This window comes from Hemiscyllium ocellatum, chromosome 15 (assembly GCF_020745735.1).
Source record: "Hemiscyllium ocellatum isolate sHemOce1 chromosome 15, sHemOce1.pat.X.cur, whole genome shotgun sequence".
NCBI lineage: Eukaryota > Metazoa > Chordata > Chondrichthyes > Orectolobiformes > Hemiscylliidae > Hemiscyllium > Hemiscyllium ocellatum.
The window spans coordinates 44,454,477-44,480,331 of record NC_083415.1 but is presented as its reverse complement, the minus strand read 5'-3'; positions in this window follow the sequence as shown (position 1 = coordinate 44,480,331).

Genomic DNA, 25,855 nt, shown 5'->3' with positions numbered 1-25,855 from the left:
AAGCTATAGTTTATCTATTATTTGGCATTGTGAAAATCAATACACAGTGCGCACACACATCAATGCTTTAAATAATAAAGAAATGCTCTTTCAACACAGCAATATTGTTTTATTAGATATAAGATAATCAAGACCAATGAAGCATTCAAAATATATTATCATTTATGTTTGAAGGTTTTTCAGTTTCCAAACATTTGTATGTATGATTTGATTTTCATTTTATTCCACATGATGCCTATTGACATCGAATGTAAGTGGTACATTTAGTTCAAGAAAACGTTCTATTTATCTTCCTAAATGAGACATGCTTAGTTCTTCCACATATTTGAAGTTTTCCTACCCAATTACTAAGAACATGAGGCTTGAAGCAAGGTAATTGGATACTAATTTCTGAATGTTTAATGTTTTCACTGAAATTCTGTCAGATTGTTGTGTTTGGTGAACCACTGACCTTACAAATATTACCAAAAGAAGGAGGAGGTAAGTTTTAACTCCTTAAATATAATCTCTCACAGAATAGCAGATTGGAGTGAACATTATTGTCAGGAATAGAGGCTTATGAGAAAGAGCTACTCTTATTGCCTTCATAAGTGTACTAAGTATAACAATAAATGTAATCATGAATACATGGCATAGAGCAGCTCAAGAGACTTTAATTAAAAAGAATGTCTTAAACAAAGTGCGAACAAGAAATCTTTTAGATCATGCACGGCCAACTGAAACCTATTACTTGTGCTTTCTGATCCATTCAGTAAAACTAAAAATTATATCTTTGACGTTTTTAGTTCCTCCTCAGAGGTGAATGAGTGTTCACAGGAGATAACAGTACCTATGCCTGATCTGTGTGAGAAAACCTTCCAAACCGTGGAAGAATAAGGAACTCATGTGGATCTGAGTTACTTCTTTACCAAAGAATAAACAAGAAATGGCCTTGGTACTTTTGTTACCACAGAAAAACAAAACAAGTTACATTTATTTTTTGCAAATGAAATCTGATGACTCGGACATGGTTGGAGGTTTGGACAAATTATCAACTTCCATGGATAACGATTATCAAAAAGATGATTGCATGACTACTTCTGAGGTATGGTCAGATTTTGAGGAATTTAGAAAGAGTGAAGATAGTTTCATAGAAGAATGCATAATTGAATTCAGGATATTGTATGTAATATTGCAGAAATTCTGGCTGGAAATTCCCTAAGCTGTATGATTATTTAACTTGTTCTGACGGGTGTTAAAGTTCCTGATAGACACATGCTGCTAGAGGTTGGAAGCACTGAAACAAAACCTTGAAATGCATTCCTTTAAACAATGATTTGATAGAGCAAATGGGAAATTTGACCATATGACAGCATCATTGGCTTGGTGAGTCCATCTAGATAAGGGTAGCGGGCAACAATGCGAGACAGTTGGAAGACAGGGAAGAAAGGGAAACATGAAAGACACCCACAACAATAGGAAGGCATTATTCTCAAAAGGTGGAGGATGGAATGGGAAGAAAATCAACACTGAAGTTGACTACAAATTTGTATTTCAGAAAACAGAACTTCTGAGATCGCATAGTACAAAGAGGAGAAGCTTGGTAGTTGTTTGCATCTGTTAAACATGGCAAGCCCAAAAGAAGCAATTAAAACCATAACTGGAAATGTAGACTTGAATACTGAGATGGCCAGGGAGTCACTGAGCTACATAGACTGGAGTTGCACATTGGAAATATATGAAAGTCTGGACCTAGCAGATTCTATGGAAATGATCTGGGAATTGAAACTTCTACTGGGTAACTCCCCTGCATTTGAAACTATAAAAAATGTTCATTAAAGTCCGATAATTCCAAAGGTTTCAACACAGTAAAGCTTAATAACAGTCCAGGAAAATTTAGGAGATTAAAACCATACAATAATTGCTGTGTAATCATAAAACTGACCCCTCAATTCACTACTGACACCAAACTCTCCACTCCAACTTCATCCCCCCATCCACAACCGCACCTCCCCAATACAATGCAGCCCCTGGACTCTAAACAGTTACCTTTGGAGCAGATCCATCCCACAGACACAACTCAACATCACTCCCCCAGCACAATACTGCCAACTCAACACAAACTGGCTTGAGTGAACAGCTTCTATTGAGACAATATCCAGCTCTGCTGTTAACTGAACCACCAGCAAACCCACCCCCCTAACCCTGAACCCGAAAACACCTCATTCCTTTTGAACCTGACAACTTCACGCCTTGTGAATTAGCTGTGTAGAACAAATCACAAGCTCCTGTGTATGAAATTTAACAGCAATATAATGAAGCTGTTATGTTGCTTCACCTTTGCAATGTATAAAGGTTACGTTGCAGAGGCCAAAGAAGCACAAATGAAGTGACATATGCTATTTGACACATAAATGCAAAACAATCTTAAAATAAAGTGCAGAAATATTTTGCATGTTTCAACATCAAGAATGGAGAGAACTAGACATTGGGTTTTGGAAGTTGTACCTCTCCAGGTACAGGTGGCAGTAGAGCAAATTTTCACCTAAGCAGAAACCTGATCAGGGCTTGAATTTGTCAGTGACTAAGACATGATGCTAATTTCAAAGCCTACATCTAATTCCTGGCAGCTCTTGTAGATATTGGTCGTGTCCCTACTTCTGAACCAAAAGGCCTGGGTTCAAATTCCACCTGCAGCAGAGGTTTGTCCTAACATATCTGGACAGGCTGATTAAAAATATTGACATCTTATTCTTACTTGTCTTGCAAAGATAAGCAGCTCCATGCCAAATGCTGGAACATCAGTTGCCTTGGCATTGGTAAGACCAAGAAGACGGAGCAGAGACCAAAGAGCAATGACAGCAGTACGAGAGACATGAGGATCAGGGAGCTCCAGCTGTGGACAAACTCCAGTGCATGAAGAAGGGAGCCAGTGACCACAATGACATAAAGCAATGACATCGACCAGTTGACAGGGGAAAGTTATACAGAAGGCATTGCAGCTATCTTAAGGTGAGTGAACAATAATGCAAGAGGTGTTTTTGCACGACCAGGAAAGCTGTTACACACATCTGCCACTTCCTCCAGGCAGCTACTTGGTTTGGGAGGAAGTGTTATGCCAGTAGTGCATAATAACAAACTTACTTGCCATTGACTGTATCTAATGCTCAACTATGGACTTGTGTGAAATTGCCCATCTGGCAGCCTACAAGTGCATTAAAATGTTATCAGTGTCTTTTTCAGTAAAACAATTCAGCCTGAAAATTCACCGTTCACCCAGACAGCCAATTTGCCACAGCTGTGGGCTTTGCAGCTATTGCTGGTTTTTCTCAGGTGAATGGGACCATCAACTGCATGATACAGTGTTCAGAGTTCCACAACATGATCTAGCTCTTTATTCATGCATGGGACATGCATGTCACTGGGTAGACTATCATCTACTGCTGAATACTATTAGAGGGTGGTTGGGAGATGCCATCTTGAACAGCCTCCTGTAGCCTTTTGATGTAGATACAATCCATGCGTTGCTATAAATGGAGTTGCAGGATATTGATCCAGGGTCAACGAAAGAAACACAATTATAGTTCCAAATCAGGGCGGTGAGTGATGTAGAGAGCAACTGACAGGTAGTGGTGTTCCCATGCATGTACTTCTTGTAGGTGATACAGATGACAGAATTGGGTGATGAATTGAAGGACTTTGGGTGAGTACTACCACACATCTTCTAGATAGTACACAGTGCTGCCTCGATATTGGTGATCAGTGGTTACTGTTCTACTATCTATTACAATTTAATTAATACTCTGCCATTCTGCTTTTTTCTACCAAAGTAGACAATATCTCACCTACCCATGCTATATTGCATCTACCAGGCATTCGCCTAGTAAGTCAATATGTCCAAATTTCATTGAAGCCTCTTTACATATTCCTCAGTACTCACAAACTATCATCAGCAAACTTAGAAATATTGCATTTCATTTCTTCATCCAAATCATTGATGTATGTCTTCTGAATACATAGGTTCCAAACATTGATCTCTATGGTATCCCTTTACTTACCACTTTCCATTTTGACAAATAACCTTTTTTTCTACTGCTGGTTTCCTATTAACTAAGCAATTCTGCACCAATGCCAGTACATTACCATCAATCTTATGTACATTGATTTTACGCACAACCTCTTACTTGGGATTTATTGAAGTTTTCCTGCAAATCAAAAGAAAAGACCACATCCAGCAGTTGTCTCGCATCTATTCTAACAGTTACATCCTCAAAAATAACTTCATTGGATTTGACAAACATATTTTCCTTTCAGAAATCTATATCGCCTTTGTGTAGTCTGGTAGTAGTTTCTCACTGTCATGGTATCATGTCCTTTAAAATATGCTCCGACATTTTCTCCAAGATTGATGTTACGCTAACCAGTCTGTAATTCCCAATATTCTCCCTCCCTTCTGTTTTTATAGTGGGGTTACATGTTCCAGACTCCTGTCTGCTGGGACATTTCCTGAAACAAGAGAATTTTGAAAAATGATAAACAACGCATTCGCTATTTCCATCACCACCCCCTGGATGTAGATTATTAAACTGGGGGGATTTATCAATTTTCTGTTCTATGAATTTTTTTCAAGCATAATTTCTCATAATACTAATATCCTTCAATTCCTTCTTCCTAATAGTTATTTGCTTCTTTTGCATTTCAGGAAAGCTATTTGTCTCTTTTTCTATCAAGACCCAACTAAATTTATTGTTTAATTGCTGTACCATTTCATTATTATTATTGTCAATTCTCCAGTTCAGACTATACGTACGGGCTGACATTAACGTTCACTAATCTTTTCCTTTTTACATATTTACAGAACCTCTTACAGTCACATTTTATGTTCATTGCAAGATCACTTTCACACTCTATTTTTCTTCTTTTCATCAACCTCTTGATCTAGGAAATTATTTCTGTTAGGTGAGGAGACTAGGACCCGTGGACACAGCCTTAGAATTAGAGGGGGTAAATTCAGAACAGAAATGTGGAGACATTTCTTCAGCCAGAGAATGGTGGGCCTGTGGAATTCATTGCCGCAGAGTGCAGTGGAGGCCGGGACGCTAACTGTCTTCAAGGCAGAGATTGATAAATTCTTGATGTCACAAGGAATTAAGGGGAGAATGCTGGTAAGTGGAGTTGAAATGCCCATCAGCCATAATTGAATGGCAGAGTGGACTCGATGGGCCGATTGGCCTTACTTCCACTCCTATGTCTTATGGTCTTATGATCTTTCTTTTCTGAATTTTAAATTGCTCCCAGTTCTCAGGCTTGTTACTTATTCTCGCAATACTACACAACTCCTTTTTGAGCCTAATACTATCCTTGTTTTTTTTATTAGCCATGGTTGGGCCATTTTTTTTTACCTGAAGGGAATGTATCACAGTTGCAATGCATGCATTTTTTTTCCCTTAAATGTAAGCCATTGCCTAACTAGTATGCTTTTTAATGAAGTTACCTGGTTTATCATGGTCAACTCACCTCTTATACATTTGCAGTTTCTTGTGTTTAGGTTTAGGTTCAAATTACTTCATTTTCTACTCTAATGAAGAATTCTATTGTGTTATGATCATTTTTCCTGAAGATGCTGTCGCAGTAAGATTATTAATTAACCACATTTTATTGCACAAAATCAAATCGATGATAAATTGATCTCTTGGTTACTCAGTGTGCTGATCTAAAAAAATCTTGTACAGACTCAAGGTACCTACCACAATATAATTGCTAATCTGGTTTGCCCAGCCTATGAATAAAGTCACCCATGATACCTGTGACACTCTTGATGTAGGTTTGATGCAACTGTGTCACTTCAACATTGTTTTGAATCTGATATTCAGCAAGGTTGTCTTCTTGTATTTGGAAGCAGAATTTAATTTTAAATTGCTGCAAAATGTATTGTGCTCTTGTGGATTTTTTTTTACTTGTCAGTCTTTGTTAATGCTGCATCACTGTTGAATTTTATCAAATTCTTGTAGTGAAGCTTTAATTTGTATTTATTGCTTGTTTTTTGATTATTGCTGCTAATAATTTTTGAAATCTTATTTTTCTTGTACAGTACTTAAAATTTTAAGATTATTGTCTTAAGATTCTGTAATGTAGCCTTGCACATTCTTTTAAAAAGTTCAGAATTTTGCAAAGTTTCTTAAATAATTCAGAAAAAGAAGTATAAAGTTCTTGATTTTAGGAAGCAAATTGGAGGATTCCTGACTTTTTTACTCCTTGATAAGTTGCCTAACTTTATAAACAAAATGAAAGTATGTGCACCGTTTTTTTTCTTATGAAGTTTATCCTTGTTTTTTTCTCCTCTTGCAAAATGGCATGTTCATGGCTTTTTGACTATTAAAACATTCATTTTTTTTATAATTTCTTTATTGACTCTGAAATGCTTGACTGGCCTTAAGCTACTTGTGAAGCAGAAGTACAGTGTTTCAATTTGTTTTCCAATACTCCTGAGGGAAATATGTAAAGAAGTTGATTATCAGCTTAAATTTGCAGTTGTGTCTTATTGCAATCCACTTCTTACTGATCATCACTCCATTTACTCAGTCTTTCCGGCCTGTTTTTTTGTGCCTAATAGATAAGTTTCCTACATTTTCCTTGGCAATCTAACTTACTGGTGGAACCCCTAATCAAGGTTTAATTGGTCCAAGTGTCAGATGCAGCTGAATCCTAAATCAGATCTGATTCCTTCTGCCCAGGTATGACTCTCTGTCGACCATATTGGCTTCTGTGCTTTTCTGAAAGCTGTTACTCCTTTTACAAGCCTGTGCTGACTAATGTCTGTTCAAATACATTTTCTGTTGACTGGCTGAGTTTTACTTAAAATGGTAATGATCTTTAAGTGGTTACTCCTTTTTTTGTCTGCAAAGAACTTCAGATTCTGCTGAATCATCTTTAGTGTTGATTTCTTTTGTACTTTGCACAACTGTGGCCTCTGCTGCCTGCATGTCACACAGACAATCTATGCCCACCTCAAATACAATGTAGTATTAGGCAACAGAACCTGGGTATCAGCTTGTGGCTGGGAGAGAATGCTGCCATGAATTGTCTTTTCTATGCAAGTCTAAGGGGCTGTTCAAAAGTCTATGGGAGAGGATGGAATATGAATAAGTCTCAGCAGATATAGTTTATTTCAATAATAGTAACTATGTACAAATTGGATCAATTCCTCATCATATTAACTATTATGAACAAGAGGTAGAGAAGACACACACTTCCATCAGTAGGCCATACAATGTCCGAGTGATTCTGTACCCACACACTGTGTAGCGATACCAGACCGGGCAGTGCAAAATATAGAGCTCACACATATTTGGCTATAATCAATATGAAGGTATATCACGGCATAGTCGGCAGGTCGCTACATCTGGGCCAGAGCTCTGGGTTTGAATCCCAGTAGGTTATCAGCCAGTAAATCTTTGCAATACACCTGATGGCAGATGTTAATCATGGTTTTATAGAAAATAATGGTAAAATCACTCCAGTACTTTGTCCAGTAAAACTGAGCCAATCCAATGGAAGACCTTAGTCCAAAGCTTGGAAATGAGGATGGAGGAAATGTTGGGCAATTGTTATAAATTAGATTGCATAAATACAGGATGTGAAAATTCTATTGTAAATGCATTTCCATGGCATAGGAGAAGGAAGGTATCAGTAAAATCATGTAAAGAAAAATTGTTTTTGAATGTTTGGTTTCCGATATTGTGATAGAAAAGGTCAGTGAAAAACACACCCCTCAATGTGTCAGCTCCCAAACAGCCATTTCACACTCTGAGAAATATTAATTGGGTGTAACCGGGTCTTTAATGCTTATCTAAAAAGGAAGTCCCACTTCAGAACTGGCAGCTATACTGACTCTCTGGCACCCTCTGGTCCCAACAGTGGCACTGGATGGAGTGGCACAGAACAGAATGCTGGAAGACCAGGATGAATTGGCAGGGCCAAGAGGAAACACAAGATAACATTATATTTGAAAATAAGGAATTATTATATTTGTGGATTAAGCCTTACTGAGAGAATTTTTTTTATTTTGAGATGGATTCCAACTTTTTATTGCATCTATCGTGTGTCCCAGGGATGCTATATTCTGATCAATTTTGCTTCATCATGTTCTACTCTGCAGAGGCTAAAATTGTTAGCAACTATTAAGCTATGTTTATTCTTACACTGTTAATGATGGTGAAGCAACATGCTCTGAGTTGCAATGGGTCCAGCCTCTTTGCAGAATATAATCACATGACTTCTAAGATCACAATGACATCATAATTTACCTCAGAGTATCATCAATATATTCAATAAAACCTATCTTTACAGAGATCACATTAAGCTAATTGCCACTCGCTCAACCCAATACTCTCGGCTAATTAATCATGGGTAACTTACCATGTCATCAGCTTCAACATTAAGGCTGGTGACTTTAGACCTTGGTCACACATGTTAAACCCCACAGGCTGAAATTTCTTGAGGTTCATCAAAAGATCATTGAAATTTGTTAAAACAATTTCCCAGCTTAAAAAAAACTTAAGTTTGATCTAAGTTCATGATATACTGCATGGCTTAAGTGCATGTTAACATTCCCTATTTAATCATTTGGGTATACACACTTCGTAACTTTTAGTAAAACATAATTACTTATCAAAGTAGTTGTACGCAGCTAGGTGCAAGATCGTTGGTAATCTCAGAAAAATTGCACGTGTGTGAAATATATTTCATTAGACAGTAAAAGAGAGAGCTGAGTTTGCAATGAAGGAATGTAAAGCACAAGGAACAATGTGAAGAGACACACTAAAATAAACTGAGAAAAGAAGACTTTAGGAGAAATGAAAATCAATGTAAAAAGTCCACAAATCAAAAATATGACTAAAGTAAGACATAAAATGGCAGTAAGGATTCTGTTCTTGTGTCCTTCTTTGAAGATAGTTTTTGGATTTTAAGAATTACAAGACCAAAATGCACCTGACAGAGATTTTGGATCAACGTCAAGTTCATTCTTTATTAAATTCTCTGCTCAGTATAAATCCTCCTGTGATTTATCTGGTATTTACACAAATGCCCACAATGCAATAGAAGATTGTCAGAAATGTTATGAATTACCACAGTTCAAACCCCTCCGTGAGTTGATTGCCACTTGCAAGATTACCCCAAGTACAAATCCCTCTACAATTTGACTTGGAACTTACAGAATGACCAAATCTGTCTTTGATTTTAATCTAACTTACATACTCTTTTTGATCTTGCATTTTTACAGTTTGGGTAAGGTCATGTCCTTCAACATAAAAATGGAATGATAAGTTCCTGAAGGATGACTAGATTGAGTGAGAGACTAGTTCAAGGGTAAGGGTGTGAGGCAAAGAACAACAGTAATGTTAATTGCTGTGAAGGTAACAATGGGAAACTTGAGGGCATCATATTGGCCAACTGAATGATTATTGGAGTGTATCATCAAGTTTAGATGATTATTTCATTTAATAATCATGCTACACTGGCACGAGGGCTGTATTAAATGATCAACATGCCAATATTTAACATATATTGAAGCCAAATTTATTACATGTACTTCTGTAAAATCTTAGAGTTTCATTTATTTGCTTTTGAGTCAAAGCTTTAATTCAACAGTACACTGCAAAATAACATGGAATACTGACCATCATCTCACAATTATACCCAGAACAGCAATCTTCAGTATGATAATGCTTTTAGGTTGCAAATTGATAAGAATGCCCAAACTTTTAACGTGTTTTAAACTTTATGTGAAAATAAATCCTTGTTGTTTAAAATTTCGTGATGCACTTTTAAAAATCTGCGTTAAGTTTGTAGGTAGAGTAAATTCATTGCATCCAGACAATTTTAGTACTTCTGAAATCAACTGCTCAATATGCAGTACAATACCTGCTGTAAATGGCAATTCAGACAATTTAAAATAAATCCAAGCTCCAAAATTAAGTTTGCTCGCTAACATCCATTAGACACCAGTATCATTTCACATATTAAAGACACTTGGACCACTATTATTTGTAAGGAGAATTTCAGAAACAAACACAACATCCAACCATGATGTCATTTAAATAAATGAAATAACGTAACTTCGAATATTTTGTGGAACATATACATAACAATTTATTAAGATGGTTTATATTTACGTGAGATATATGACATAAAATTACGTATTTGAGTTATAAATAATGGAAACACTTCCTGAAAATTTAATTTTCTAGCTTTTTTCAATGAGGTATATGGTCCATCAAGTAAAGTCATCCATATGTGCTCATTGGATTGGAGAATAAAATCTCCAGCTGAAGAAACAGGAATTGTTTGATGAGATAAATAATCTGAACTTATAACAAAATTTCCATACTGAAACATGTTCTGAAGAAAGGTCACTGAACCTGAAACATTAACTCTGCTTTCACTTTGCAGATGCTGCTAGACCTGCTGAGTTTTCCAGCAATTTCTGTTTCTGTTTATGAAATTTATCTGGTTTTAATGACTTTTATTGATTAAATTAAACCATACTCACTGCAATACGTAACTTTTTAAATAATATTAATTCTTTTGGTTTTTGTTTAATTTCCGTGTAACCATACTTCAATTTGGTTCAGTTCAGATTAAGATAGAGGGATTCATTCAAATTATTCTTCCTACATACCCAATACTCCCATACTTTTATGAATCTTTATCACTTTAGCAGTTCCTAACTGGCAAATTTATTGCAATTTGCCAACAATCAAACAGAAAAATGAAGAACTTACATTATATATTTTCACAAGACCTAACCCTCATATTTAGAGTCGCATATGAGAGGGGAAAACCTCAGATTGGGATTTTATATTCTACTCCTGATTAAAAACTGCATTTGGCAACTTTTTTGCAAAGCAAGATACTTAGTGAAAAAAATTTGGTACAAGCAAATTTCTAATCTTAACACACTTGTTTTGTTTTAACCTTCAGATGTGTTGAGATTATTTCTGTGGCCAGGAGTTGGGGATAATTTCTTATGTTGCTAATTCCTTATGCTAAAACAGGTTAAAAAATAAAACGACATTCAGAAAACTGTCAAGAGCACCCCATTCTATCTTCTAAGCCAATTCCTTCAAAATCATAGATATTTAAATTCTCAGTAAATTCTAATTTTCATAGGTATGTTCCCTTGAACTGCTCTAAATGAGATGCTGTTTATGGAGTTGAGTAAAACGTAGCCAAAAATACTTACATCCAATCTCAATGACTGTTATCAGTATAATCTACAAGGATCTTAAATAGTACTGATTGATAGTATTCTACCAAATCATTATACTCAGCAATGCATTAGGCAGTGGTCAATATGCATATTTTATATGAAAATGATTATCTGACTGATATGAGAAAACATTCTACAATTGCTTCTAAAAGGCTAATTGCATCTAAAATATTGTAATTTCAGGAGTTTATTTTTTGCTTTTTTTTTCCCTATGCTTTCATATGTTTGGCGCAGTGAAATATTTTCCATCAATTAACAACAACTGCTTCACAGTCATGCAACTTTATGAAGAACAATTGAATCCATCTATGAAGTTAAATTCAAACTGATTATATTCCCCCATAAATTATTCCCCCATAGAAATTGAGCATATTTTAAATGTTAATTTCCATGACCTGTAATCATGTGCTGTTCTTCCTGCTGATGCAGTAATGTAACTGTGTGCTGAAATGAGAAAAAGCTCTCTCTCCTCGCCATTTACACACGTGTGTATACACTCTGCCATTTATAATTTTCTTTCTGCTAAGAACTTTATCATTTTAGCTCAGTGGTCCTGAACTGAACTTGCAGCAGGGTGGGGAAGCATCTTGTGAAAGATACATGTGAGTTTTAGTTCTTACAAAGTTACACAAGTGAAAATTTAAGCATTTGTTTAAAGAAGATGTTCTTTCCTTAAATATGAGAGACCAACTGAAAGAAGGACAAGTACATTTACAAAGAGGTTTGAGATAATTAATTTTTTTCACCACACCATTATGCAAGCAGTAATGGAAAACAAATTCTGAATTACAAGCTATAATCATTGTAAATCTATTTATTCATCTGTCTATTTAATAATTATATTTAGTCATTCTTGAGATGTGGGCATTGCTATTTGAGCCAGCTCTTATTACCCATCTCATGTCCTTGAGAAGGTGTGAAGAGTTGTCTTCTTGAATTGCAGCAGTCCATGTGCAATACGGAGACCCACAACACCATTCGGGAGGGAATTCCAAGATTTTTACTGAGCAACATTGAATGAACATTGACATATTTTCAGGACGAAATGGTGATTGGCTTGGAGAAAAACTTGCAGTTGCTAGTCTTCCTATGAATCTGCAGCCCTTGTTCATCTCGATAGAAGAGACCATGAGCTTGGAAGGTCCTGGCTAAGGAATTGTGCTGTCTGGTAGTGAACTTTTGCAGTGCATCTTGTAGATGATACACACTTCTGGCACATAATCAAAGGTGAGGAGGGAATGGATGCTTGTGGATGTAATGCTAATCAAGTGGGATACTTTGCACTGGATGGTGTCAAGTTTCTTGAATGTTGTTGGAGATGATCCTGGTAAGTGGGGAATATTCTATTATTCTCCTGACTTGTGGCTTGTAAATGGTGGCCAGGCTTTGGGGTGTCAGGATATGAATTTCTTGCTGCAAGATTCCTAGCCTTGAGCTGTTCTTATAGCTATAGTATTTATATGCTTAATGCAATCCTCACAGTGTTGATAGCAGAAGTTCAGCAACAGTGATGCTATTGAATGTGAAAGGGTTATGGTTAGACTCTCTCTCATTAGATATGGTCATTGCCTGGCATTTGTGCAAGACAAATATTAATTGCAAATCGTCAACCTAAACCTTGATATTCTTCAGGTCTTGTCGCTTCAGTATCTGAGTACTCGCAAATGGTCTGAACGTTGTAAAATCATAAGTGAATATCCCTACTTCTTTTGACCTTAAGGGAAAAACTTTGGTGAAACAATTAAAGATAGTTGGGCTTAGGACATTATTCTCAACAACTCTGGTTGTTTCTGAGGAAGGCAGATTGGTGAGGATGAAGTTAAGTCTGTTTTTCTCTCTTGCTGGTTCCCTCACCACATGCTTTTGACCCTGTCTAACAGCTTTGGCCCTTAGGACTCAACCTGCTCGAAGGGTAGTGGAGCTGCCAAGCCAAAGATGGATATTGAAGCCCCATCCCCTCCCCCTCAGAGTACATCTCTGTGCCATTATCACCCTCAGTGCTCCCTCCAAGTTCAACATCGAAGAGTATTGATTCATCAGCCAGGGTGATTGGATGGGGACATTACATCGTGATCAAGCATGTTTGACCTGATGCCATGATACGTCATGGGATGCAGAGTCAATGTTGCAGACTCTGAGCGCAATTCCTTTCTGACTGTATTCCATCGTACCACAATCTTTGCTGGATTTGATCTCTCAATGGTCAGGACATATCCAGGGATGTTGAGAGTGTTGTCTGTTACATAGTTTGTTGATGCACCGCAGAAGGTCTTGGAGCACAAGGCCAACAGCATGAGGCCTTGGGGGCAGACTTTGTGAAGGCAGTAGAACCGCCATTGTTAATACCATCATCTCTGAGAACCAAGATGAAATACGATATATTCAGTGACCTCACACAAATTGTTAGGCTTAGCACAATATGTGGAAAAAGTGAGAACTGCAGATGCTGGAGATCAGAGTCGAGAGTGTGGTGCCGGAAAAGCCTTGCTGGTCAGGCAGCATCTGAGGAGCAAGAGAATTGACGTTTCGGGCAAAAGCCCTGCATCAGGAAATCATGATTTCCTGATGAAGGACTTTTGCCTGAAATGTCGATTCTTCTGCTTTTCGGAAGCTTCCTGGCCTGCTGTGCCTGACCTGCACCACACTCTCGACTTAGCACATTATGTGTTTCAAATGAACCTGTGGCATCATACACAACTCAATAATTCAGGCCACGCAACTATCAATATTCATAATTCTAAAGAAGGCTCAGTGAACACAAAATGCTAACTCTGCTTTGTCTCCACAGATGCTGCTAGATCCCCGATTTCTTTTCCAGTAATTTCTGATTTTGTTTCTGATTTCTAGCATCCACAATTCTTTGTTGATTTTAACAATATTCATTGCCTCACTTCACACATAGTATCACAGTACACCTCAAAGTCACATCTCACACACACTGGCACCTGGTCAAATACGACAAGCACATTGTGATACATTTGTTGACCCACTTTAACTCTCTTGCATTTCAAAATGGCCTGCAATCAGAGATAGAAGCAACTATTTTCTGGGAGACAAGTATAGATGCATACACTTATCCCCATGCAGGACAATGTACTGGAAATCATTTTTGTGGCCGTGATTGAGACTCGTCAACTATAGAGAACGACTGCAAGTTCCTGTTTTATAGCCCCGTTTGTAGATTTCACTTCCCATTTATATTCCCCTCCTATTTACAATTTACAGACAGTGTGAACAAGTACTTAGCCCCCTCCTCCACTATCCTTCTATTACTGCAAATATACCCATGCAGCTTTATCTTTTCAAAGAACTGAAGGGCTGTGTGGGTGTGTGAGCTTGAAGTTCAAGAGATATGCAAAAGAAGAGGAAATACAATGACTGAAACCCTCAGTATAATAGACAATAGACAATAGGTGCAGGAGTAGGCCATTCTGCCCTTCGAGCCTGCACCACCATTCAATATGATCATGGCTGATCATCCTTAATCAGTATCCTGTTCCTGCCTTATCTCCAGAACCCTTGAAAATACACATGATGCATATATTTTGCAGGCCAACATGTCGGATTTGTAATTGGTGAGTCAATGGATGCAAGTAAGTAGTAGCCAGGACAGGGGAAAAAGGATAGTACATGCCAACTTTCAAGAGAGCAATGTTCACACAGACTGTACCTCAGAGACTGTGGTGAGGACATTGATAGGATGACATTTGGAAAAAGGCTGGTGGGCAGGCACAACGGAATGCTTGGTGCATTGATAGGCTTCACAGACCGCTTGCTGAAAATGTGTTGCTGGAAAAACACAGTAGGTCAGGCAGCATCCAAGGAGCAGGAGAATCGACGTTTTGGGCATGAGCCCTTCTTCAGGAATGAGCCCTTCCTGAAGAAGGACTCATGCCCGAAATGTCGATTCTCCTGCTCCTTGGATGCTGCCTGACCTGCTGCCCTTTTCCAGCAACACATTTTCAACTCTGATCTCCAGCATCTGCAGTCCTCACTTTCTCCTTCACAGATCGCTTGGCATCTTCTGCCAAGGAGCATGGAGAATGGTGGCTCAGTGGTTAGCACTGCTGCCTCACAGCACCAGGGACCTGGGTACGATTCCAGCCTCAGGTGACTTTCTGTGCGGAGTTTACACATTCTCCCTGTGCCCGATTGTGTTTCCTCTGGGTACTCCGGTTTCCTCACACAATCCAAAGATGTGCAGGTTGGGTGAATTAACCATGCTAAATTGCCCATAGTGCTCAAGGATGTGAAGGTTCAGGGCATTAGCCAAGGGGAAATGTAGAGCAAATGTAGAGTAGGGGAATGGATCTGGGTGGGTTACTCTTCAAAGTTTGGTATGGACTTGTTGGGCCAAATGACTTGTTTCCACATTGTAGGGGTTCTATAAGAATGGGGAATTTGAATATAGCTTAAAGCCCAACCTTTCCAGCATGGAAGTGGTGGATACTTTCACTACTATAATTGTGGATCTGACCATGACACAACATCCAATGACCAATGAACGAACTTCCACTTCAAACCATGCCTCAAATCTCAGATTGAGTTTATGAAATCACAGCTTCGTGCCATGCATGTCCAGCTTGATGTGATACCAGCTCAGACTTTTATTATTCTAGTTGCTGATATTCATAGGGGCTGATAGAGTCTCTTAGCAATCCCACAAGCTATACTCCAGCAGATTGCTAGTATTGATCTGGAGTCCCCACAAGGGACTGGCATTGCCTCCACAGAGCACAAACATGTTATCTTCTCTCACGGTGACAGCACTCAGGATCTGACACCTCTTCCATTCTCCAGTTCATTTTCTATTGGTCACCAGCCAGTCAGTACAGATAGCTGCTGTGCAAGTTGAATTGGTGTGTCCTTCACGGCCCAGTGCTGCTTGTGGGAATCCTACTTGGTCATCTGGTCAAGCACAGAGAAAGCCACCAATGGTTGATCAACAATGCTGCAGTATTGGTAACACTGTGTAGCTGCATTATCTCACAGTGTCCTCGAAAGGATGAAGGAAATAAACAAAGATGAGTAGTTGATTTTTGCATGGGACTTGGGATGGTTTGTTGAAGGCAATTGATGTTGAATTTTTTTTATTGTTTCTAATTTTGCATTATGGCTGAGGGAATGTTATGTGGTCCTTTCTAGAAGGATGGTATGTTGTGAGACTGTTGTACAATAGAGATTTTGGATTCTACTCAGTGGAACTGTAGGTGATTGAGGAATCCTATACAAGTTGGCTGGAAATGGAACACATCAGTTTCTCTTCCTCATATTTCTTGGCTATTGTAGCAGTAGCTATGGTGGTAAGAGTTGTGCACTCAATGGTGTTCAGGTTATGTAGATTGCAGCAAATGAGCGCAAGCCTGGAGAAATGATATATCATATAATGGAAACCCACCAGAACAGTTCAGGCAAATGGTCTGTTCTGTGACTCTACATGTAATAGCATGGACCTCATTGTAAGTAAGCTGGTCACATGAAGTAGTGGTCAGTTACAGGGTTCTTAGTCAGATGTTAACCAGACAGTAAAATCAGACAAAAAACTGCATATGCTGCAGAAATGAAACAAAAGCAGAAATACTGGGGAAACTCAACAGGTCTGGCAGCCTCTGCACAGAGAAAGCAGAATTAATGTTTCAGGTCCACTGACTGTTAACTCGACTTTCTCTCTGCAGATGCTGCCAGACCTGCTGAGTTGCTCTGGCAGTTTCTGTTTTTGTTAACCAGGCAGCCCCTGTTGCCCATTGTCACCCTCTGGCTTAATGTTGTGTCTTAAATAATGAGGAAGTAGGATACTGGTGCAGAATGGAAACAAATTGACTGCTGCCTGGATAATGGGCATTCATCAACATGTTGTACTCAACCTGGGTGCCCAGCCAGCTGCCCAACTCAGCATTTAGTTATGGTGCCTATGTGTGTGTAATAGATGGTGCCCTATATCATGGGAGACCTCACTACATAATGGCAGAGCCAAGTGTGCAGTTTGCCAGCTTCTGGCGAGATGAAATAAATTCCCTTTTCTTGGCAAAGAAGTATTTGATACCTCTGTGATTTAGCAAATAATGGTGAACTGCACACGGATAGCAGTGAATTGAGGGGTGCATAGATTAAGTTATTTTAGTTTACATTAAGATTAGCCCTCGGCACAACATTATGGGCCAAAGGGCCTGATCTGTGCTGTACTTTTCTATGTTCTATGTTCTATGAAATACCATATATACTTGAGTAATAGTCAAGTTTCTTTGACGATGTTTGAAGGTTAAATTTAGACAGTCAACTATTACATGGATACTACTTTTGAGTGGCTGAATTTCATGCCTGTCAAAATTCATACCATTAGCAGAAAGCCAATTGGTCTCCACTTGAATAAAGATAAAAAATCACAATGAATTACGGTAATTATGAAAACCCGGAGCACAGCATGATGGCAGATACATTGCCTCATAAATGTTGATCTGCTATATGTGAAGCTGAAAATGTGTTGCTGGTTAAAGCACAGCAGGTCAGGCAGCTTCCAAGGAACAGGAAATTCCCCTTCCCCCACCTTGTCTCAGTCGATTCCTTCGAACTCAGCACCGCCCTCCTAACCTGCAATTTTCTTCCTGACCTCTCCGCCCCCACCCCACTCCGGCCTATCACCCTCACCTTGACCTCCTTCCACCTATCACATCTCCATCACCCCTCCCCCAAGTCCCTCCTCCCTACCTTTTATCTTAGCCTGCTGGACACATTTTCCTCATTCCTGATGAAGGGCTTTTGCCCGAAACGTCGAATTTCCTGTTCCTTGGATGCGGCCTGAGCTGCTGTGCTTTAACCAGCAACACATTTTCAGCTCTGATCTCCAGCATCTGCAGACCTCACTTTTTACTGCTATATGTGAAGAACTAGGGTTGATTTTTATATGAGATATATGGAAAATTCCAGGTTTTTGGGCTAAAACAGAGAGCCAACTTTTATGTGAGATTGACTATTACTTGAGTATATACAATACATGTTGTTGCAGCCTGCAGGTATCTTGTGAAAAAGTTCAGGACTACTGTCACCTTACAGCCACTGGCAGTTCTGTCCTTACCCTGCTCTGAGGTTGCAAAAGATAGGAGATTTCTATCAGCATCTCAGAGCTCAGATGGTACACCATCTGCTCCTGGCTTAAGTGGAGGAAAGAGAAGCTCTGCATTAGCAGTAAGCCTTTCTGTTGAGAGCCCTTCTTTCTCCTCACACGGCTTTTCCTCTACAATCACCATGATGTATATAGTTAAAAATCACACAACACCATGTCATAGTCCAACAGGTTTCATTAGAAGCACACTAGCTTTCAAAGCTAATGTGCTTCCAATTAAACCTGTTGGACTATAACCTGGTGTTGTGTGATTTTTAACTTTGTACACCCCAGTCCAACACCGGCATCTCCAAATCATGATGTATATGTGTGTGTGCATGGCACAAGAGCATTGTGACATCAAAAATAGTGTTGTAGGCTCTATTTAGTTATGTAACTATTGAAGAAATTCTTCAGACTCAGACCTTGCACATTGACAAACTTAATTACATGATATCATGGGGAGTACTTTTCCTTTGCACAGTCTAGTGCAACTCCAAAGCACTCTAGATTGCCGTGGATTTATATAGTCCGAGCTGACAGTTGCTCAATCAGGCACAGAACAACAAGATAGTCACTAGATGGCCTCATGAGTGTACACTGGGTAGAGTCAGGGACTGTACATAACGAGCTATTGTTTTCAGACCTTGAGTCAAAACACACCCCAGATACTACACTTGTCTGTTGATTATATTTGGCTGATATGTGCTTTCTGCAGATAAACAGTTCATGAGTTATGTGATAAAAGCAGAAGCTGTGTGGTCATTACAGAATGTCCTAGCAGCCAAAGGCTACCCAGGAAAGGAGGACAAGCCAGATGAGAACAATGGCTGACTAAAATGGCTGCTAAACAGACAGTATCAGCAAAAACAGTTTCCACAGTATCCAAAATCTTGGGTCAAAGCTTGTCTTTGTATATTATTTCAAAAGTACAGAAAACAGCCTAATTTTAGAGTCATAGAGTCATAGAAATGTACAGCACAGAGACAGACCCTTCAGTCCAACTCGTCCATGCCAACCAGATATCCTAACCTAATCTAATCCTATTTGGTAGAACTTGGCCTATATCCCTATATACTCTTTGTATTGATATACCATTCCAGATGCCTTTTAAATGCTGCACTTTTACCAGCCTCCACCACATCAGATAGATAGGATAGTGAAGAAGGCGTTTGGTATGCTTTCCTTTATTGGTTAGAGTACTGAGTACAGGAGTTGGGAGGTCATGTTATGGTTGTACAGGACATTGATTAGGCCACTGTTGGAATATTGTGTGCAATTCTGGTCTCCTTCCTATGGAAAGATGTTGTGAAACTTGAAAGGGTTCAGAAGAGATTTACAAGGATGTTGCCAGGGTTGGAGGATTTGAACTATAGGGAGAGGCTGAATAGGCTGGGGCTGTTTTCCCTGGAATATCGGAGGCTGAGGGGTGACCTTATAGAAGAAAGTGAGGACTGCAGATGCTGGAGATCAGAGCTGAAAATGTGTTATTGGAAAAGCGCAGCAGGTCAGGCAGCATCTAAGGAGCAGGAGAATCGACGTTTCGGGCATGAGCCTGAAGAAGGGCTCATGCCCGAAACATCGATTCTCCTGCTCCTTGGATGCTGCCTGACCTGCTGCGCTTTTCCAGCAACACATTTTCAAGGTGACCTTATAGAGGTTTACAAAATTATGGGGGCATGGATAGGGTAAATAGGCAAAGTCTTTTCCCTGGGGTTAGGGAATCCAGAACTAGAAGGCATAGGTTTCGGGTGAGAGGGGAAAGATATAAAAGAGACCTAAGGGGCAACTTTTTCACGCAGAGGGTGGTATGTGTATGGAATGAGCTGCCAGAGGAAGTGGTGGAGGCTGTACAATTGCAACCTTTAAGAGGCAGTTGGATGTGTATATGAATAGGAAGGGTTTGGAGGGATATGGGCCAGGGGGTGCTGGCAGGTGGGTCTAGAGTGGGTTGGGATAACTGGTTGGCATGGACGGGTTGGACCGAAGGGTCTGTTTCCATGTTGTACATCTCTATGGCTCTATGATTTCCTCTGGCATCTCGTTGCATACACACACTATCATTTGCATGAAAAAGTTGCCCCTTAGGTCCCTTTTAAATCTTTCCCCTTTCAGCGCAAATCTATGCCCTCCAGTTCTGGGCTCACCCACCCCAGATAAAAGACCTTGTCCATTTACCTTATGCATGCCCCTCATGATTTTATCAACCTCTATAAGGTCACCAGTCAGCATTAGACACTGGAAAACACCCAGACTATTCAGCCTTTCTCTATAGCTCAAAGCCTTCAACCCTGGCAACATCCTTGTATAAGTTTTTTGAACCCAAACTTTGACAATTTTCAAAATGAAAAATAGATGAAAATAACAATATTGCTATGATGTATATGTTCACATTTTTTGTAGAAAACAAAATGGAGGTATTGCATTTTGAGAAGGCCATGTTCAATCTAATAGTTAGGAATGAACCGCGAATGTTTGAAAATGACAGTTTTGGGATTCAGCCAACTTGTGAAGCAACAGCGTAATAGTGATGCAATAATTATAGGTCTCAGAGTTGCTGACAACCCAAAGCAAAAGGATTTGCATGCATTTTAAAGCAATCAATACTTACTTACATCACTGTTATACAGCTTTTGCTAGCATTCAGTTCATGCGTTCTGAGGGAGCAATTGCTGTACTTTGTCTCAAAGGAAGCAGTACAAATCAAATCCAATCACCACAATTTGCTGTCAAAATAAGGTGAAACAAATGATGCTCAGCAATATTTATGTGCAAATACTATCAAAAGTTTAGGTGAAAGATGATGTTAGACTAAATGAAGAAATCCTAAAGTAACTATTTGAGATTTGTTGCTTTTCCACTGACTTTATGAAAACAATATTTTGCTACTTGCCTTAACATTGACATGAATTGAATGGTGTCTCTGGTAGAGATGAATTAAGCTAGCCACAAACACTTTTACTTCAGTCCTATGATATTGCTGGGGAGATGGGGGTTGTTACTGGCTGGGCCAGTATTTACTCTCAATCTCTAGCAGTCCTTAAGAACATGGAGATGAGCTACTGCAGTCCATTTAGTGCAGCTACACTCACAATACCATTTCAGAGAGTGTTCCAAGATTTTGAGCTACTGACACTGAAGGATACATTTCAAATTCTGGATGGTGAGTGGCTTGCGGGGGAACTTGTAATTGAGGATGTTCCTATGTAAATGCTTCCTTTATTCTTCTAAGTGGTAGTGGGTTTGGAAGGTACTGTCTAAAGGGCTTTGGTGAATTTCTGTACTGCATCTTGTAAATAGTGCACACTGCTGTTACTGAGCATCGGTGGTGGAGGGGCTGCATATTTGTGGATGTGGTGCCAATAAAACAGGCTGATTTGCCCTGGATGGTGCCAAGTTTTTGAGTGTTATTAGAGCTGCACTCAACCAGGCAAGTGGGGATTATTCCATCACACTCCTGACTTGTGGCTTGGTAGATGGTGGATAGGCATTGGGGAGTTAGGTGGTGAATCACTTGCTGCAGGATTCCTGGACTCTGACTTGCCCTTGTAGGCACAGTATTTATATGACTAGTCCAAATTATGATCAATGGTAACTCCCAAGATGTTAGTAGTGGGGTATTCAAAGATAGTGATACCATTGAATGCCAAGGTTATATTCTCCAGCACACACAGTTCTTTTCGGGTTTTTTTTGTTTCGATTGTCTCTTGTTGTAGATTTTCATTGCTTGGCATGTCTGTGGCACAAATGTTACTTCTACTTGTCAGCCTAAGCTTTAGATATGTCCACATCTTGCTGTAATTGTCTTGTTCACTGCCATTTTTATGTTAGCTACCGCTTGTCTAACTCTCTGTTCCTATAAAGTAATTATTACATGTCGTTCTTTATTCCATCAACCTTTAGTTGTTGTGGAGATTTTAAACTGTGATTTTCTTTTACTTATCCAATCCCACTTTACTTTCTGCCTCTATTTCATCTTTTTTTCCCTTCCTGTATCTGTTTGGACATTTATTTCACACATTCTAATTTATACATCTTCAGTCTTTGCACTGTTAATTTTGACAATCCTTCTACCTCAGCAATACCTAATTTCCTTCTTTGAACTATTATCGGGTCATATTGGTATTTTGCGTGGCAGTTTGCTGTAAAAAGCTAAACACTCAGAGGTAATTCTAACTAACTGCCAGCATGCATAATGTGCCCTGATACAGCAAATCATGGCCTGTTGTTTTGTTAATTAGAAGTATCAGAACAATGTGCAATAATAATGATTTTTTTGAAGTAATGTTCCTCAAACTGTGCTGAAAATCTTCAAGGTTTGTCAATTAAAAACATGCCACTAAGATTATTTTGGAAGTAACACTTTGATTTCCCCCAATTACTGCTCTTTGAAGAGAAAAACAACCTAGATAATGTTCCAGCAAGATAACGTTTTAATTACTCTTACTGTTTCAGCCTTGACTCACTGGTAGCATGGTCTTGCACAGACTAAAATTATTTATCCAAATTTAAATGTTAAATTGGTCAAAACATCACATGAATGAAAATCAGGATAGATTGTGAATCTTTGAGGTTGGATAGAAGGAGATTATGTCATTGGGCTTTTGGAATTGCTATGTGAAACTCACTAATACAAAACCTTAGAACTGGGAATAGAGAACATGTTTTGCAGAGCTGTCAGTATTAGGCAAAACCTAGGAGAGAGATTTTCAATTGAAAGTTATGTACCTCAGGCATTAACTCACACCAGAAAAATGTCAGAAGTGGTAAACTGCCTTTTTCACACAGACTACAAGCAATGGCTGTAATGTAGCAGTCTCTAACAGCCATGAGTTTGCCATTTACCAATCTCTCTTTTTCCTCAATCTCTACTTTTCTTTACATCTCATTCAACTGTGGAATTTAAAACCATGAGCTTTTCATCTTGCTTTTGCTCTTCCTTTTCTTGCCTAGTGAAAGATCCAAAGAAAAATGCAAGGACATAAAGTCCTGACATGCATAAAAGATCATGCTCCAGTGATGGGAGACCACAAATTAGATTAACACACCTTGAACTCACAAGCACAACTTCTGCATAAAAGAAATGAGGACAACAATAATATTATCAAATTCATTGCACAACTGAGACTAAGAGAATGTCATTTCTGGAAAAAAAAGCAACATGGCTAAATAATGGAAACATGGTTAGTAATAGATAAATAGTCTCATTATACTACATAAACGACATTATATATAGCCCATCCAATACTGTCTATTTTATGCCATCACCAAATGTTTAAATTACTCTCACTGATTGCTATTACTATCCAGTTGTGATGATTACATAATTCATTAGTGTTATGTTATCGGTCAATGAACTAATTACTTTCCCCTTGCAGTGCGTGTGAAATCATTATGAAAAACAATATAAATGACATAGAAAAGGATATAAATATGCAACCAAATAATCATTCATAGTTATTGACAATGAAGTTTGAGAGCAATATTGCCAGCAGAAAGATGTCTTGGACTTGTTATTTATAGTTGCAGGCAATTGTCTTTATTTTCTTTTCATTGTATGGTGTGCTTCAGGACCTGACCATTCTATTTTTGCTCCTCAGCACTCAAAGTAATTCATTCACTTGAGACATTTCTGGAAGACACAATAAATCACAATACGAATTTATGGTTTGTCTGTACCGGTCAGGATTTAATTATCATCTGCTTCTTTGCTGATCAAATATAATTGGCAGATTAAAAAGACAAAATATATTAGAACAAAAATTTACTCTAAGATTTGTATTGAAATATGGAAACAACTGATCATTATTGACCAGAACTTACTCAATGGGATAATTTCAGACCCTGAGCAAAATTAGCTTCAGCAAAGGTGAAGGGCACTGTATTATTAACAATAGCACACATTACCTGCATTTTTCATTCCCAAATTCTGACATCATCACGGAAACTCTGTAGATAACCCCAGTAAATCTTGTTAATGACATGCCAAATACAATTATGCTCATCTCATGCATAATTCCTTTCACATTGTTGCATCTTGTGTCTTTTGAAGCAGTATTGAATCTTCCACTAAGTCTGTAAATGAGCTAGCAGAATGAGCCAGATTTGAAGAGGTTTGTTAGATCTGTGAAAGATAATTTATTTTTTACCTCACGGCACTAAAGAGTGAAAGATAATTTATTTTTTTACCTCACGGCACTAAAGAGCAGAAAGAGTGGGAGGAAACAAACTAGAATGGATCTGGAAAAGATATTTCCTCTGATGGGAGAATCTAGAACTAGAATGTAACCTTACAAGGCTCTAAGAGGCATGTGTTGAAAATTGTGGTGCTGGAAAAGCGCAGCAGGCCAGGCAGCATCCGAGGAGCAAGAGAATCGACGTTTTGGGCATAAGCCCTTCTTCAGCACCACACTTTTCAACTCCCGTCTCCAGCCTCTGCAGTCCTCACTTTTTTCTCAGAGACATGGGCTATGGTGAGATGAGTGGTAAAATCAGGCTAGATGTTCCGTGAGGCCCAACTCAATGTCAAGATCATTTCACTGCACCTTGTGTACATTTCTTAAGTGGTGTGATAGGATTCTCACCAGGCAAAGACAGCTTCATAGCTGATACCCATTATTGCTTATTAAATTTCTTGTAAACAACCTAATTCACCAGAAGTCATGTGATCTTATCAAACTAGCTATTAGAAAACCTCGGTATGCAAAGAATAGATTCTTGGCAATTTCAAAGTGCCACTTGCTCCAGAAGATCTCCATGGACACAGAGCGTGGTCCACGAGTACCGTTTCTATGTAACCTACTTCCATAAACATTCGTATCTGACATATGCCAGCTTCTATGTACTCTCATGCCACGGTTGCAATCCACTTACAGGACACTTCTGGACTTCAATGACATACCTCGATATTTTTCATTCAGGGACATATTCCCAGCTTATGGACTGGACCAGGCTGCATCTCCAGGTGCTTTGTTATCACAGCAATCACTTATTCTGAGCCTATCTGGACACTGCCTTTCCTTTTTGCACATTTCCCCTCAGCCAGAGATAGCAGACTCATAATTACTACTGTCTTGCCATGCCATTTAGGGCAGACACAAAGTCAAGCCTCTTGACATGCTTGTCAGCAGGCCTCAGTCCAGTCAAGATGAATAGCATTAGCTCAGAGGATCTCAGCACAGCAAGCCAAGGGCAGTGTTTTATACAAATCCAGGCCCTGCTGAGAGCAGTTAGAGTCAGAATCCTCTACTGGTCAGGGGTGAGAAACTGAATGACAGGCAGCTCGCACTCATCTTGATTCTTCCTGCTGTATTGTGGGCTGGTTTGCCCCTTGAATGAGAGAGAAACAGGTATTGCTAGATGAAAGTGGGTGGCACAGCTAATACTGTAGGTGCTAGTGATGAGGTTTGCGATGTGAGTGAGAACACTGCATTGAAGGTGTGCAGGGTGAGTAGTGTCACGGGTGAGATGGGTGAGGGATATTTGAGACAATGTTGCATGCATTA